At 38.8% G+C, this 17814-nt stretch overlaps 1 long non-coding RNA gene across 3 annotated transcripts; it reads left to right on the top strand.

Annotated features, from left to right (window-relative positions):
• Positions 9475 to 17333, top strand: LOC109226447. 3 transcript variants are annotated; one of them, XR_002068055.1, is made up of 4 exons: positions 9475 to 15927; positions 16067 to 16319; positions 16472 to 16708; positions 16969 to 17333. It is a non-coding gene; the product is annotated as an uncharacterized LOC109226447 (long non-coding RNA). The 3 variants fall into 3 exon arrangements; XR_002068054.1 differs by having other exon boundaries at positions 9475 to 16319; positions 16981 to 17333; XR_002068053.1 differs by having other exon boundaries at positions 9475 to 16319.

The following is a 17814-nucleotide window of genomic DNA, read 5'->3' as shown; positions in this document are numbered from 1 at the left end:
TAGCCCAAATAAATGGACTAGCCCAGTCAATATTTATTGTACTTAAATAATTAATTCAATTATATTAGCCCATAATATTTATTTGGACTAGTATATTTAAAATATAATCCAAATAATTTATTGAATTTGAATCCAATAAATTTTACATGTCTACAAATACCCCCTACTTCAAAGCTGATCGGGTACATAACTTGAAGACTAGGCTTGAAGTATTAGTAAAATCACCAACCTGACTCTTAAAATAATCATGGTAAGTATTTCGCTGGTATCTTCCTCGAGGAACTAGCAAGTCCAAATTATAAGACAACTTATCCAAATACATTCCACGTGTATAAACACACATATATATGTATATTATCTAGTTGTCGTGGAACTTAGTGACTGCTCTTAAACTTTCAAGTACCAAGATAATTTAGTTCCACTTGATTTTTAGAGCAATCATTATATCTTTAGAATCACATTAAAGTCCTCCCCCATAATAATGAAAGAATATGTACGTGGACTACTTGGACTTTGCACTTGAAATCTCAATACTGGTTACCCAGGCTCAAGTAGTAGATATGAAAGTTACATCTCAGTCAAGACATTGACACATTTGCATTACTTTATTAATTAACATAGGTATCATCTCCCCCTTTTTTATTAATTGGGATGCACCAAGACAATACCCTGCCCAACTCTAATTAGGCTAGGAAAACTTTGCACCGCCCGTGGATTTTTCCTAGTTCTTTTTGGATACCGATAATTATAACTCTCCTACATCGGCATTAGTCTTTCAATAACTTCCTCACTACTCCTATAAATAGCCGCCTGCCCCTCCATTGTTGAACACCAATTTACGTTGTCTGCAAGTTATTCGACTTGGCATTTGACGATTCGCGAGCATTAGCGCGAAGGTAATTTCTTCTTCTTTCTTGTGCTTTTCTTCCTTTGTTGTCTTTTTTTTTTTTTTTTTTTTTTACGTAGGTTCTAAGTCTAAGAAGTATATGCTTNACTATCGGCGAGGCCAACTTAAGGTGCAAAGGGATTTATATGTCTACCTTAAGATTGGAAGATTTATATGTCCACAGAATGTGGCTTGACTATCGGAGAGATTACTCTCAAAATGGCCCGACTATCGAAGAGATTACTCTCAATGTGGCTCGACTATCGGCGAGGCCAACTTAAGGTGCAAAGGGACTTATATGTCCACCTTAAGATTGGAAGACTTATATGTCCACAGAATGTGGCTTGACTATCGAAGAGATTACTCTCAAAATGGCCCGACTATCGGAGAGATTACTCTCAATGTGGCCTGACTATCGGAGAGATTACTCTCAAAACGGCCCGACTATCGGAGAGATTACTCTCAATGTGGCCTGACTATCGGAGAGATTACTCTCAAAACGGCCTGACTATCGGAGAGATTACTCTCAATGTGGCCTGACTATCGGAGAGATTACTCTCAATGTGGCTCGACTATCGGCGAAGCCAACTTAAGGTGCAAAGGGACTTATATGTCCACCTTAAGATTGGAAAGTTATAAAGCTTCAACTCGAAGACGATATCGACTTGAACATTTGGAAAACTTTGAAGATTTGGCGGACCTTGCAGACTTCAACTCGAAGATTCGGAGGGCTTAAACAATTCAACTTTAAGATCGACGAATTTGAAGACTGAAACTTGAAGACCGACGAACTTAAAGACTTCAACTTTGGGACTTGGAGGGCCTAAATATGTCAACTTGAAGATCAGCGAATTTGAAGACTTCAACTTGAAGACCGACGGACTTGAAGACTTCAACCTTGTGACTTCGAGGGCCTAAATATTTCAACTTGAAGATCAGCGGATTTGAAGACTTCAACTTGAAGACCGACGGACTTGAAGACTTCAACTTTGAGATTTGGAGGGCCTAAATATTTCAACTTGAAGATCAGCGGATTTGAAGATTTCAACTTGAAGACCGAGGGGGTTGAAGGTTTCAACTTGGGGACTTCAACTTGAATACACTTGAAGACTTCAACTTGGAGACTTCGAGGGCTTAAATATTTCAGCTTCTCTTTTGCTTTACATTATTCGACTTTTATCTTAGTAACATAATTTTCAACTTTACGTGCTTGTAACAACTGATTCATATCTTGCCGTGGGAGAGTTCAAATAATGAACCGTTTGATGACTTCAATACCTAAAATATATCCAATACTCAGAATCAAAAACCTTCAGAATCGCGCCGGATAATATTTTGAAACCAACTTTAGGTTTCACCATGTTAAAAATTTCAGATTTGCACAGTCTCACCAAAAAATTCATATCTCGGTGTAGAAATATCGAAATTGCAAACCGTTTGATTTCAAGAAAACTAGACTTCAAGATCTAGAACATATCCGAAATTCTCAATCAAACAACTTCTGAATCGTCCCAGATAATATTTCGAAATCAACTTTACATTGCACCACGCTATCATTTCCAGATTTGCGCAGTCTAGCCAAAAGATACATATCTTGGTGTAGGAACGTCGAAATTAGGAACCGTTTGATTTATTGAAAACTAGACTTCAAGATCTTGAATATATCCAAAATTCTCAATCGAACAACTTCGGAATCGTCCCAGATAATATTTTAAAATTAACTTTACATTGCACCACGCCATCAATTCCAGATTTGCGCAGTCTCACAAAAATTCATATCTTGGTATGGAAGCCTCGAGATCGGAAGATGTCTTACTTGCCATCAATCGAAATTTAAGAGCCATATTCTCACAAATATCTTGAGTTCAAGTCTCACTGAATTTGAAACGTTGTGCCAAGCAATCCTTTCCTTATACTTGTGTTTCCTTTTGATGTCTCTCTTCTCTTCCCTTTTTTTTAAGGCAGAGGGCGGACTTGGAGACCAACAAATTTGAAGGTTTGGCGAACCTGAAGACATAGAGAATCCCTGGACTTCAATGCAAATACTTGACATCCTCCTAAAATCGGCCCATCGAAGATATCAATTTACCATGGAGGGTCGCCCCCTTTAAATCAAATGAGGTCAAAGTTCAGTAGGAGGATGGCATTTCAGCTTGATCTTACATTCCTTCATACTTCATTCGAACAACAATTGGGGCAATATGTATCTTTTGAACTTATGCGACTGAACTTAGAATGAAACTCTAAGCTGCCTACGTACCTCGGTGAAGAGGATCAAGTTATACCGTAGTTCAGACTGGGTAGATTTTTTTTATTTTTACGTCCTAACTTTTGCCTAGGCCGCCTCTTTCGAGATTTTCAACCTAGCGGACTTTTTTTTTGGGCCGTACACAGTTTATACTCTTGCGGGCTAGGAGTGTACCAACATACAGTTTAGGCTCGTGCGTCAAGGAGCGTTGCAACTTCAAGGATAATACTTCTTCAAAAACTTGCCATTGATAGGGCCGATCCTCATACCATCTACATCAACCAGCTTGTAAGCCCTACTTGAGTAAGCTTCTTGTACGACATATAGCCCATCCCATTTTGAAGTGAACTTCCCTACAGGTTTATGGGAAGTAATTATGGGTCTTCGTACGGCAAGGACTTGATCTCCTACTTGAAAGGATCTCGGGCGAACTCTTTTATTGAAGGCGCGAGATAATCGAGCTTGATAACATTCAAGACTCTGTTGAGCTTCCAATCTCTTTTCATCAAGAGCTTCCAACTCTGCTAACCGAAGTCGAGCATTTTCTTCATCAGTGATCCCTTCTTGAATAGCCAGTCGTAACGAAGGTATTTGACGCTCAAGTGGCAAGACGGCTTCGACTCTATAAACGAGTGAATAAGGAGTCGCCTGTGTTGGCGTGCGGTGAGTCGTCCTATATGCCCATAGAGCTTCTTCCATACGGTCATTCCAATCTCGTTTGGATTTGGAGACGACTTTCTTTAACAAGTTGCATAGAGTCTTGTTGAATGCCTCAGCTAGACCATTGGCGGCAGCATTGTACATCGAAGAGTTATGTTGCTTGAAGCCAAAGAGATCACAAATCTTGTTCATCAACCTATTATCGAATGACTTTCCATTATCCGTTATTATGTAACGAGGAATGCCAAAGTGATAAATAATGTTCACTCAGATGAAACTTGCAACATTTTCCTTCTTTACTTCCTTAAGAGCAACAGCTTCAGCCCATTTCGAGAAGTAGTCAGTTGCAGCCAAGATGTATAGGTGCCCACCAGAGGACTTTGGCAGTGGTCCAACAACATCCAATCCCCAAGCGTCAAATGGCCAGGATGCAACAGTCGGGTGCAACACTTCAGGAGGTTGATGAATAAAATTCGCATGGAATTGACAAGCCTTGCATCTTCGAGCGTAGTCCAAGCAATCTTTTACCATCGTTGGCCAATAATATCCCATCCTTTTTATATGGAAGTGGAGCTTTGGTCTGGACCGGTGTGACCCACATACCCCAGAATGTGCCTCTTGCAAAGCTTGGAGAGCTTCTTCTTCTCCTAGGCATCGTAAGAGTACTCCCTCGAACGACCTTCTGTATAGAGTATCCTTGTAGTAAAGGAAGCGAGGTGCACGACGACGGATTTCAGTCCTTCTCCTCGGATTTTCTAGAAGTATCCCATAGCATAAGTAGTCGATAATGGGTTGCCGCCATTCTTCTTTCTCATCTTCAGAAATAGCAACAAGATGCTTGAGTTCGTTTTCTTCACCTTCAGCCTCATTTGGCGGCGGTACTACCCATTTTTGGCAGACGGTAACTTGCGCTTGGTCAGGCAAGGCTAATGATGAAGCTAGAGCAGCTAAAGCATCAGACTTCTTATTTTCTTTCCTTGGCACATGCTGAATAGTCACATCACCGAGCCACCCCATCAACTTTTTAGCGTAATCATGATATGGGCGTAGTTCAGGCTTCTTAACCTCGTAACTACCCCAAAGCTGATTGACCACTAACTGGGAGTCACCAAAGACTTGCAATTGTAATTGCTTCATATCAACGGCCATTTCGAGCCTAAGTATTAATGCTTGATACTCAGCAACATTGTTGGAACAGAGTTGTGTCAAGGTGAAAGAGTAGGGCAAGACTTCACCTTGGGGAGTGACAAATACTACGCCAGCCCCGGCTCTCCCACGATGTGCAGCACCATCAAAGTACATCTTCCATGGAGGTTGAACTTCAACGACCATTGCGTCCTCATCAGGTAGTTCATCAGTTAGCTCCCAGTCATCAGGTATCGGATGATCTGCCAAGAAGTCTGCCAATGCTTGTCCTTTTACAGCCTTTTGAGGGATGTATAAAATCTCGAATTGTTGAAATTGGAGGTACCATCTCGCTAGTCGATCACTAAGAACAGGTTTTGACATCACGAACTTGATGGGATTTGCTTTAGAAACAAGACGGACAACATGAGCTTGAAAGTAGTGCTTCAACTTTTGAATTGAGAAGAATAGCGCCAAACACAACTTTTCAATTGACGAATAGTTCAACTCGTTAGGTGTCATCATCCTGCTCAAGTAGTAAAGAGAGTTTTCTTTCCCCTCACTATTTTCTTGGGCCAACAGTGCTCCAACATACTTTTCCTGTGCCGCAATGTATAGTATCAATGGCTTTCCAGATATAGGAGCTGCTAAAACTGGAGGCTTCATCAAGTAGGTTTTGATACTTTCGAAGGCATTGCTACAAGCTTGGTCCCACTTGAAAGGAACGCCTTTCTTCATGAGGCGACTAAATGGTTGGCACCTCCCAGCCAGGTTTGATATGAATCTTCTAAGGTATGCTAGCTTTCCTTGCAGACTTTTCAATTCATGGATATCTCGAGGCTCGGGCATTTTCAAAATGGCATCCACTTTGGCTTGATCAATTTCGATCCCTCGATGTCGGACAATGAAACCAAGGAACTTTCCAGAAGTAACTCCAAAGGCACATTTCAACGGATTCATCCTAAGTTGGTACCTCCGGAGCAATTCAAATACCATCCTCAAGTCTTTTATGTGGTCGCCCTTCTCTCTTGATTTCACCACCAAGTCGTCAACATAGCATTCGACATTCTTGTGGAGAAGATCGTCAAAAATATTCTGCATAGCCCTTCGGTAAGTAGCACCAGCATTCTTCAAGCCAAAAGGCATTACCTTGTAGCAATAAATATCCTTAGGGGTGCGGAACGCAGTAAGCTCTTCATCTTTTGGTGCCATGCGTATTTGGTTATAGCCCGACGAACCGTCCATGAAAGACATTGCCTCGTAACTAGTAGTAGCATCGATCATCAGCTCTGGAATAGGAAGCGGGNTGTTAAAAATTGAAAATAACCATGTGTTAATACGAAAAGCTCAACATAGCAAACGTTAAATAAAAATAATTCATACGAGAAAAGAAAAATATATAAAGAGATACAATAATATGATTTGGTCACTTGATTTATACAGGAGCAATTCACTCAGAAAAATAGTACACAAACCTTTTCCTCCAAAAGGAATAGCCAAATAAGAAATAGATTATATATTTTTCTTTTAAGAAAAGTAACAAAGTAATTGTGGCAAATTTTTTGCCCATACTTCAAAGGAAAATTAAAACTCAAACAGGATAAATTAGGTCAGATACAACATCATAATAAATTATTATTTTATGCAATAAAATATATATAATTATAATTACTACTAAATAACTAACTCATCTAAATCCTTCGTCTTTGAAAATTTAGAAAATATTCAATTACTTTGGATTCATCTATTGTGTTAATTAAAAATATTTATTTTTTATTCAAAAAATTATTGCATATATCTCGACGTCAATTGTTATATCACATAATTTATTCTTATTTTATGTTTTGCACGTGTTTTTAATAATAGACGCAAAACACACGTATATCGCACGTACGTAAAAACTAGTATTTGCAAAAGGTGAAAATAAAAGGCAAACCTTCTTTTTAATAGTGCCACGAGTTACTTACCTTCTAATCACAAGAAGGTAAAGAAATCTTGTTTTTTTATTTAAGCTTTGTGCACCGATTATGTATGAAGTTTTACATTGTTAGATTAAATTAGTGTATCGCAACAGGTAACTTAGAAATTATAGTAATAGTGTACAATTTTTACAAATCGTCATATACAACTAAAATCTAAATAAAAATACTGTATTAGTTGTTTTTAAATTTGGAAAAATACTAGCTATGTCCATTTATAAGTAGCTTATTACAAAAATTGGCCAATTCCTAAAATATTACCAATATTAGCTAATTAGCTATTAATAGCCAAGAAAAGGTCAAAGTTTTGCTTTCTTTTGAGTGAGTGTTATTAGAATAGATTGAGTACATCTTAAGGAGCTTAAAATATCAGTTGGGAGGTTTGAATTGAAAATTCGAAGTAGAAGATGAATATGAAAAAAATGATATGATCACACTGTGTATTCATATTTGTATCAAATGTGTATCACATGTATATCCATGTATACCTGCGTGTGAGATACATGTGTTGCAGAAGAATTTTTTACACTTGATTTTAACTACGAATCTTGATACTAAATCAGTCCAAATCACCTCCAATCTTCCTCAAATTTTATATATTGACTCATCTATATGTTTTCAATGAATCTCAACCATACCAATTGAAAAAAGTCATTTTTTGCTTAGATTTTTGGAAACTTATACATATTTTTTTTGTATTTTATCACCTTATTTGCAACCTCATCCACGAAAATTTCTTTTCGCCTTGCATCTAATGTTGTTAATCACGCTTAAAAATATGAAAGGAGATCTTTGTGTGTGATTCTTGGAGAACGTTATTTCTTTGCATTTTTAATTTTTATATTTGGCTGTTTGGGTAAGTATAAGATTAATGACTAAAGATTGGTAAGTTAGAACTTCTTTGAAATATTTCCGTAAGATTTCCTAATAATACTTTTGCAGAGTACTTTAATTCAATATACAATCAATTCATAGTCTCTATAATAATACTTTATTATAGCAATCAAAAAATTTCGGAACACACGTGGCTGTTGCCCACAAATTATTTTCGTTAAAAAGGAATCTGCTTATTGCTTCACCCAATATGCCCTTGGTCGGCCATGAAAAGAGCAAAAGAACTTTGGGCATTGGACATTGTGCTATTTATATAAATAGCCAAAATTCTCGGCAGTTTTAGCTCAGAAAGGAAGAATGAGGAGGCATCAGAGAGAGAGAGAGAGATGGGATTTTCTGTAAAGGGTGGTTGCCCTCTCTCCGCTTTATATCCATGATTTCTCCATTGTTAAAAAACCAACAACCCTTTGGAAAAAAAGAACAAGAAAAGGAAAATATTATTTGCACAAATAGCCATTTTCGTCAACAGAAAAGTTTTCTCCGTCAATTTGGTTACCCTTGAATCTCTAGAAAAAGGGGCTATTATGCTCTTCCTTTTTCTGTTTCTGCTGTTACAATAGCTGATTTTGCACAAGTAGCCACTTTTATGTCCCTTTGTATTTACGAAGGTGACAACTGATTTGCTCAAATAGGATACTGAAATGGGCTGTGATGATGATTTGCTTCTTTCTTTCTGGGCTATATCTACTTTACATGCGTTGAGAAAAAACCGACCCGTATCTTGGCGGGGCGACCCGTGTATGGCAACAATTTGCAAACCGGTGTCTGCAGCCATGGCGTGTGTCTGCTTTCTCTTTGCATGTTCATGGGATATACAGCAAAATCTGAGCCCTAGATATCCTTCTTGGGTTCTTTAGTTTTTTCTTGAAAATCCAATATTCAGATGCAGTTTCCGATCAATTATTTAGCTCAAAAGTTGAGGCATTTGGAGAAAAAAATGGGATTTTTAGCTCAAAAAATGAGGCAATTGGAGAAAAATGAGATTTTTTAGCTCACAAATGAAGTAATTGGGGAAAAAATCGGGATTTTCAGCTCAAAAAATGAGGCAATTGAAGGAAAAAAGAGATTTTTTTAAGCTTAGAAATGAGGTAATTGGAGAAAAAAAATAGGGGGTTTTAGCTTAAAAATGAGGGAATTGGGAAAAAATTGGGATAGATGAGGCAATTGGAGAAAAAATTGGGATTTTTTGAGGGTGGTTGACCAGCTCCAGCATGCCTATGATTGCTAGTTTGTATCAGCTCTAACCAACAGCCCTTTTTGTATAGGAAAAAGGTCCGAATTTACCCCTCAACTCGCAAAATGTTCTACTTTGAGAAAATCTGACCCGTATCTTGGCGGGGCAAACCGTGTATGGTAATAATTTGCAAACCGGTGTCTGCAGCCATGGCGTGTGTCTGCTTTCTCTTTGCATGTTCATAATATACAGCAAAATATGAGCCCTAGAGGGTGTTTGGCTAAGCTTATAAGCACTTTTCGGTTTATCTAAGTGTTTGTTAAATTTAAAAGTGCTTATAAGCTAAGTGCTTATAAGTCAAAAATAAGCTAAGTGAAGAAATTATGCCCTTATAAGTGTAAATAGTTCTAAGGTTATTTAGCTCATTTTAACAGAAAAAGAGCTTATCGGCACTTTTTTTTCAAATACTGCAGCAACTAATTATCAATTTCAGCAGTTGTATCCAAATACGTAACTGCTTATTTATTAAATTAGTTTCAGCACCTAATGCTTATCAGCTACTTCAGCTAATCCAAACGGGCTCCTAATCTTTTAGCTCAAAGAATGAGGCAATCGAAGAACTTGACAATTTCCGCCATGCCTATGATTTCTAATTTGCTCTAATCAACGGCAATTTTTGCATATGTATGAGTGTGTGTGTGTCTTTTTGTCTCTCTATCTTTGGCTACTTTGCTCCTGCGTTTTCAGGCAAAGCATAGATAAGAGAGGGACTTTCCAGGATTCGAACTCAGGGCCTCTTGTTTGGTAAAACCCATGTCATTTTCTTCATAGTATCAGCTCAAAGAATGAGGTATCAGAGAAGGGTACTTTTTCTGGGAATCGAACTTGGGACCTCTTGTGCTTTGAAAACATTTGCTCCAGGTTTTACAAAAGAATGAGGTATCTCAGAAGGGTACTTTTTCTTCTCAGGTGAGCCCATGATTTCAATCCAAAAGCACTTTGCTTTCTCAATGTAGTTGTTAGATAGATATATGGATAGAAAATATGAGCTGTGATGATCATATTCTTTTTCCTTCTTTCTCTGAGCAACTCAATCCAGCAAGAAAAAGAAGGGACCCGTATCTTGGCGGGGCAACAAGGTTGGCGGTTTCCTGTCATGCAACCGGTGCTTGCAACCATGGCGATGTCTTCATTCTCTTGTCATATTTTCAATTCACTATATCTGAGCCTCATTTTTTCTCTTATGGTGTCTTTGGTATGATGGAAAATCTTTATCATGATGAAATCAGTATTTGGTACAATGTATCACTATGAGAAGAGAAAGGTGGGAAATTTTCTAGACAGAGCCAAGAATTTTCCTAAAAAGAGGTCAGCCCAGAAAGAGAAATGAGGCTAACAGGGAAGGATTTTCTGTGAAGGGTGGTTTCCTCTCTCTGTTGTGCCAATGATTTTCTTTAGCTACTAAACCAACAGCCGCTGTTCATGAAATACAAACAGCTTTTCTGTCTGCAGCTTCAGACATGTGTTTGTTTTTCCTCCTCTTGAGCAATTGTACAGATTACGGAAGAGGCAGTGATGATGAAGTTTCACTTTCTGGGCTAGCTGAATCGGGGACTTGGACAACTTGACCCGTATCTTGGCCTGGCAAATCACTGGATGGTCGGCATTTGAGGTTCTCTCTTTTGCATGCAACCAGTGATTTTGCAGCCATGGCGGAGTTGACTTCTCTTTGCCTGATAAATGCAGTCGAAATAGGCACTCTTGTTCTTTAGGATCCATTAGAACTCAAGGATATAGTGGTACGAGCCCATAGAACAGACCCTGTTCAATTAAGGTTGTCATTTTTTTATATAGTGGTCCTCTGCTTCTGCTGCGACCACTGCTGATTTACACAGATAGCCACTCTTATGGCCTTGTATTTAGAAGGCCACAACTGATTTGCACAAATAGGATACTGATATGGACTGTGATGATTGCTTCTTTCTGGGCTACCTACTCACAGCGTTGAGAAAATCCGACATGTATCTTAGCGGGGCAACCCAGTATGACATCATTTGCAAACTGGTGTCTGCAGTCATGACGTGTGTCGCTTTCTCTAGGCATGTTCATATACAAAAAGTATCTGAGTCCCAAAATCTACGGCACCTTTGATGGTCTTAAATGGATGGTCGTTTTTGGGAACTGAAAACCCACTTGGGTTCTTCAGTTTTTCTTTAGCACACCCCATTTCAGATGCAGTTCTCTATCAATCTTTTAGCTCAATGAATGAGGCAGTCGGAGAAAAACGGGATTTTTCAGGGTGGTTGACCATCTCCGGCATGCCTGTGATATCTATTTTCTTTTAGCTCTAGCCAAGAGCTCTTTTTGTTTATGCATGTGTTTGTGCAACCAACCCCCATATATTAAGGATCATTTTCCCTCCGTTTTCTGTTACTGTTACAGTCTGTTTCGCAGAGGCTGCGGCTGTGTTTCCATGGCAAAGCAACAGCAAAAGCATACAACTTGAAATGGAAAAGGGAAAATAATGGGGCTGTGATGATAATTTTACTAAGCAAATGGCATCGGGCATTGTTGTTTCACGCCCGTATCTTGGCGGGGCAATCCATATTATATGGTTTGCAGCCATGGCGGTGTGAAATATCTCAGTGCCCGAGTTAATTACAGATCTGAGCCTCAAATCTTTCATCCAAATCATCTCTAATGAGCAAAATGAGATGAGAGTTAGCCCAGAAAGAAGAATGAGGCCAACAGAGAGAAAAGGATTTCTTCGAGGGTGGTTGCTCTCTCTGTTTGGCCTATGAATTTCTGCATAAACCAAACCAATAACCCTCTTCTTTTCTCTCTCTCTTTTTTTTTTTTTTCAATTGGTATATTTAGGGGTGTTCATGGTTCGGTTTGGTTGACCAAAAAAGAAGAAAAATATCAGTTGCCATTGATGTGATGCTGATAGCAATAGTACTCTCTCGGTTCATTTATGTGTCCTGAAACTGTCCACAAATTGCTATGCCAAGTTTTCAACTGTCCAAAGAGGCAGTGATAAGATTGCTAAGCTGGGTTATTATTCGGGAAATGGAGAAAACCCGAATCTTGGCGGGGCAAACTCGGATCATGCAACCAGTCCATTTTGCAGCCATGGCGTTGTCGTCTTCTCTTTCCCCCATTTTACACATATCTGAGCCTCAATTTCCACAGTCTTTAAATAGGGGTCCTGAAAACGGCTATATGTGGACTTCCCCCACTTTACTGTGTTGAGAAAATCCGACTCGTATCTTGGCAGGGCGACCTGGTATGGCATCATTTGCAAACCGTGTCTGCAGCCATGACGTGTGTTGCTTTCTCTCTGCTTTTTCATAGAAAAGCAAAATCTGGGCCCTAAAACTTTTAGGGCAACCATTTGATGATCTTGAATTGGACGGCCGTTCTCTGGAACTGAAAAACCAAATTGGGTTCTTCAGTTTTTCATGAACACCCCATTTCAGATGCAGTTCTCCATCAAAATTTTAGCTAAAAAATGAGGCGATCGGAGAAAAAATGGGATTTTTTCAGGGTGGTTGACCATCTCCAGCATGCCTATGATTTCTTTTTTTGGCTCTAATCAACAGCCCTTTTTGCATATCTATGATGTGTGTGTGTGTGTCTGTATATATATATGTATTGTATGTCTCTTTCTGTCTCTCTATCTATCTGCGACTACTCTGCTCTTGTGTGGCTGCGTTCTTTAGGCAAATCAGCACAAAAGCATAAAAAAAGGGTCTCTTCGTGTTAAATTGTCTTTTATTGATCAGTGTTTTTACTACACAAAAGTGGAGGTCCAGACCCTGGTATGAACTATGAAGAATGAGGCCAACAGAGAGAAAAGGGAATTCTTGTAGGGTGGTTGCCCTCTCTGCTTGGCCGATGATTCTCCATCAACTAAACAAACAACCCTCTGTAGAAATACTAGTACTGATTTCTGATTTCTCTGAGCTTAAACCAAACATCCTCTGATCCTAGCTTTTGGTTGTCAAATATTATCCGAATTGGCTCTATGGAAAAGTTGTCATTTTTCGAAAGAGGCGGTGATGATATTGCTAAACGTTGGCTGATATTCGAGGGCATAGAAACAGTCCGACCCGCATCTTGGCAGGGCAAACCCGGATGGTTTGTGATTGAGGCTTCTCTGTTACATGCAACTGCTTCTTTTGCAGCCATGGCGTAGTCGCCTTCTCTTTGCCCCATTTTAAGCAGATCTGAGCCTCAATTGTCTCCCATATCTTTCTTTGGGTGTATTTGATTAGGCGAAGCCCTCGTAGATTTTAGCTCAGAAAGGAAGGAGGAGGAATCAGAGAGAGATGGGATTTTCTTCAAAGGGTGGTTGCCCCTCTCTGCTATGTCCCGTGATTTCTCCATTCATAAAACCAACAGACCTTCAAGAAAAAAAAAACAAGAAAAGGTATATGATAAACCATTCCAACAACACCCTGGACTATGTACTTCTCTAAAAAGGGCTTTGCTCTTCTTTCCTCTGCCTCTCCCGATTTTCACAAATATCCACTTTTATGGATTTGTATTTGGAATCCACGACTGATGGTGATCTTCATAGATCCAGAAAATTTCACCGGATGTCCCTTTTGAGAGGTGTTGTGTAATAATGATCCTATATGTGCAAATCTCCCTCACAGATCACCTGAACTGGGCTATGATGATTGCTTCTTTCTGGGGGGTCTTTTGCACAGCAGTGAGAATTGGCCCAGAAGGAAGAATGAGGCCAACAGAGAGAAAATGGATTTCTTCGAGGGTGGTTGCCCTCTCTGGCTGGCCTATGATTTCTCCACCAGCCAAACTAACAACCCTCTTCCCTTTTTTTTTTTTCCAGTTGGTTATTTGTGAAATTACATAGCTTTTTAAGCAAAAGAGAGAATTTTGAGGCTGTGATGATACTGTCTTCTCTTCTTTTATGAGCTAATCAATTGGTCAAGAGAAATAAAGGGACCCGTATCTTGGCGGGGCAATCCGGATGGCAACTGATCTTTGTGTCATGCAACCGGTGTTTGCAGTCATGGCGATGTCTTCATTCTCTTGTCTTATCAACAGATCTGAGCCTCCATTTTACTCTTATAGCTTGTTTGGATGGTTGTTACTCAATGTATTGTATTGTTATTTTATAAGGGCGTCTTTGGTATGATGGAAAACATCTGTCTTTGGTTACTAATGTACAACTCTGAGAAGAAGAAAGTTCAGAATCAGGTGAGAGCCGAGAATTTTCCTAAAAAAGAGTTGGCCCGGAAAGAGAAATGAGGCTAACAGAGTGAAGGGATTTTCTGTCAAGTGTGGTTGGCCCTCTCTGTTGTGCCAATGTTTTTCTGTAGCTACTAGACCAACAGCCCTTGTTCATGAAATACGGAGAAACATCATATTCTTTTTCAGTCTACAGCTTAAGCCATGGACCTCTGTGTATGTGTGTTTCTTTTTCCTCCTTTGGAATAATTTTACAAAAGAGGAAAACAGTGATGATAATATTCTTTCACTTTCTGGGCTAAACATATTGGACATTGTGGACAATCCGTATCTTGGCCTGGCAAATCCCTTGTTGTGCATGCAACTGGTGATTTTGCAGCCATGGCGTAGTTGCCTACTTGCCTTCACTTTGTCCGAGCAAAATGCAGTATCTGAGCCTCAAATTTCTGGAAATCGAACTCGGGACGTATGGTGCTTTGAAAAATGTGGTATGCATGTAAAAGATGGATCTTTTGTATATACCCATGTTGTTTTTGTTGCTGTTGCTTTGAGCCGAGGGTCTATCAGAAACAGCCTCTCTACCTCCACGAGGTAATGTCTTGTACACACTATCCTCCCCAGTGATTGTAATGCCTTCTTATCTTTTGAGCAATTTGGGTTAGGTGTTGAGATGATAACAGCCATATCTTGGCGGGGTAACGTGGGAAGGTTGCAGCAATGCCTGATTGAATTGAAATCTGAGCTTCTTATGTAAATGATGCTTATGTATATTGTCTGTATACTACATACCTACATACATGCATGCATGCATGTATACATGCATGCATATCAGGAGAAAATGTCCAAAATGGTCCCTTATCAAGGCAGTGATGATCGTTCAATCTATCCTTCTGAGCTAGTAATTGGGCATCGAGAGTATCCAGCATGTACTTGGCCCGGCAATGACCCGGATGCATGTGATTTTCTTACTTGCAACTTGGGGTATTGCAGCCATGGCGTGGCTGGACTTTCTTTGCCTGAACATGAATAAGTTCTGAGCCTCAATTGTCCCTTATATTTTACTCTGGCTGTATTTGACATGGAAGAAACTGTTTCAGCCGATAGATGAAGCAAAAGGTGAAACAAAAATGGCAAAAGTTTCATTAGTTTAAGTCTAAGGCTGCTGGATTGAGAGAGTTGTGGGGAGTTGTGTGAGTGGTTGTCCCTCTCTGTCATTCTTAGCAGCCAATGATCCACTTAAAATTTTCACTTAGGCAGTGAAGATTTTCATTCTTTACTCATCAGATGGTTGAACTGAGCTTTGCTACATCTTGGCGTGGCATCTCTTTGGTGGTCTTGTGGATATTGGAGCTATTTTTTGTTTCTGTGTCTCGCGAAGGCTTCTTGAGCTTGCAGCCATGGCGGAGTTTAGCTTATGTATGAGAAAAAGCGAATCTGAGCCTCCCAAATATCTTTTTGTGTTCCAAGAGCGAGGCTTTTTATGGAACTCGGAGGAAGGTTGAGATTTTTTAAGGGTGGTTACTCTCTTCCTCTGAAGTTCAATTTAGCCAATGAATTTTCCTATGCTTTTATCATAAAGAGAAAGTTTAACTTCCCTTCAAGAGAAAATACATATTTTGCCCCCCTAAACTTGTCCGGAAAAACCCGAATCCTAAACCCTAAAGTTTGTGAATGAGGCTGTGATGATATTCTCCAGGAAGCTTTAAAACCAGATTGGCTGAGCAAAGGCATGGGAATTTCTGAGGTTGGTCCTTTATGTGCTCTCTCAGAAAGGCATCTGCTTTTGCAGACATGGCGGATTAGCCGTTTTTTCTGATAGATTTTTATGCAAATCTGAGCCTTTTTCTTTCATTCTTTCTACGTTCTTGTTCTTTCTTCTGCAGAATATCAGGAAGAATCCTCATCTCAAAAGATATGAAACAAGTCCAAAGAAAAAGGAAGTGAATTTTGAGGATTCATATATTGTCTTTAACCAGTTTGATATTGAAGCTAGTTGTTGCTGCAGTTATCTACACAATATTCAAACTTTCATGCCTTTGTTTCAATCTTGAACACTCGAAGTTTCAGAGGCAGTGAAGATTATATATAATGAAAATGAAAAGTGAAGAAGATTAGAGTTGATTCATGCCTGGCTTGGTGAGTCCAATCGGAAGGTCTTTCTTATAAGGCAACCGTAGATTGTGCAGCCATGGCAGTTAACTCTGCACTTTTTTCCTTTTCTTTTTGTGATTAAATAGGCGAAAATTTGAGCCTCTTTCTAAACGTAGTTTATTTACATTTTTCTTTAGTCTTTCTAGAAACAGATTTAGATTACCTTCATTGTGGAACCACTGAAGTCAAGAGCTCCAGCTTCCAACTCTAAATCCTAAAGAGAAATGGGGTTTCTGGGTTGAGTACAAGCATTTGTTATACTGCCATTTCGAGTGGCTATCAACAATCTGGATGAGGAGCTTGAGTTTTCTCCTTCGGACTTAAAATTCGGTCTTTATTGGGTTGATGGAAATTGGATCTGCCAGCATGAAATGGTAATAAATTTTACCTTCTCCAATTTGCTTGTATTTATTTAAGGTCAATTTGGCCAAAACTTTGAACTGCATCTTGGAATATCTTCAAACTGAATAATATCGCAGTACTATTTTATGATTAATACGTCTATGTTGTGCTTAAATTTTGGTTTACGTCTTCTATAATTGAACTGCTATCACAAAGCATGTTACCGAGTAAATTTGTGCAGCTATCAATATCGTTAATCAGTACTATTGAATGCCTACTAATTCAATTATAGATGGAATGACAGTTTATTGGCATCCACAAATACGAGGAAAGACCAGCTTATACTAGACATTCTAATGGGAGTCGCACGTCATATGTCACGTTTGCCTCAGCTTGACTACTTGCACGAGGCCTCAGAGATGCAATTCTCTGATTCTTGGCTACTGAAGTTTAGAGCTATTGCTTTGTTCTTAAATGTTAATTTGTATAAAATGCACTATGGTGGTTCATTTTTTCTCACCCAAGAATGTTGATTAATGTGGACGAAATATCAGTTTTTCTGCTATTTTTTGCAATTGCAGCATCCACTGGGTGATGATCATCAGATCAATCTTGTCATTTGAATCAGTTGAGATATGGAATGTGTTTTACAGCAAACTTTATTTGCATCCACTGATAAATCGTATGAATAAATTTGGTGCTCAAAACTCTATTCTCTTGACTTCATAGTACAATCTAAGTTTGTTTTGTGCTAGCCTATATATTTGATTGCTGTAAGTTAAATGGTTATCTGTTGTGTTAATAATGATCTTTCCTCCTATCAGAAGGTATTTCTTATAGCGCGCAACCGATGATGGCAACAATGTCAGTGTCAATTCTGCTTTCCTTTTTTTGTAGAAAAAATTAAATTAAATTAAGTAGGTGAAAATCCGAGCCTAATCTTTAACTTGGTTTTTTTACTTTTTTTTTTGGGTCAAGTTTTTATGGAAATAATTTTAGATTAGAAATATTTGAAATTAAGCTATACATGTTTCATCAGAAAGATTTTGGAGCTAGGAATAATTTTGCTGATGTTATTCTGGATGTTAAAATGACTATCAATCAAAAGCATGTTCTAAAAACCTATTTGGTAAAATAA

This window comes from Nicotiana attenuata, chromosome 6, assembly GCF_001879085.1.
Source record: "Nicotiana attenuata strain UT chromosome 6, NIATTr2, whole genome shotgun sequence".
Taxonomy (NCBI): Eukaryota; Viridiplantae; Streptophyta; class Magnoliopsida; order Solanales; family Solanaceae; genus Nicotiana; species Nicotiana attenuata.
This window is presented reverse-complemented; position numbering and strand designations above follow the sequence as displayed.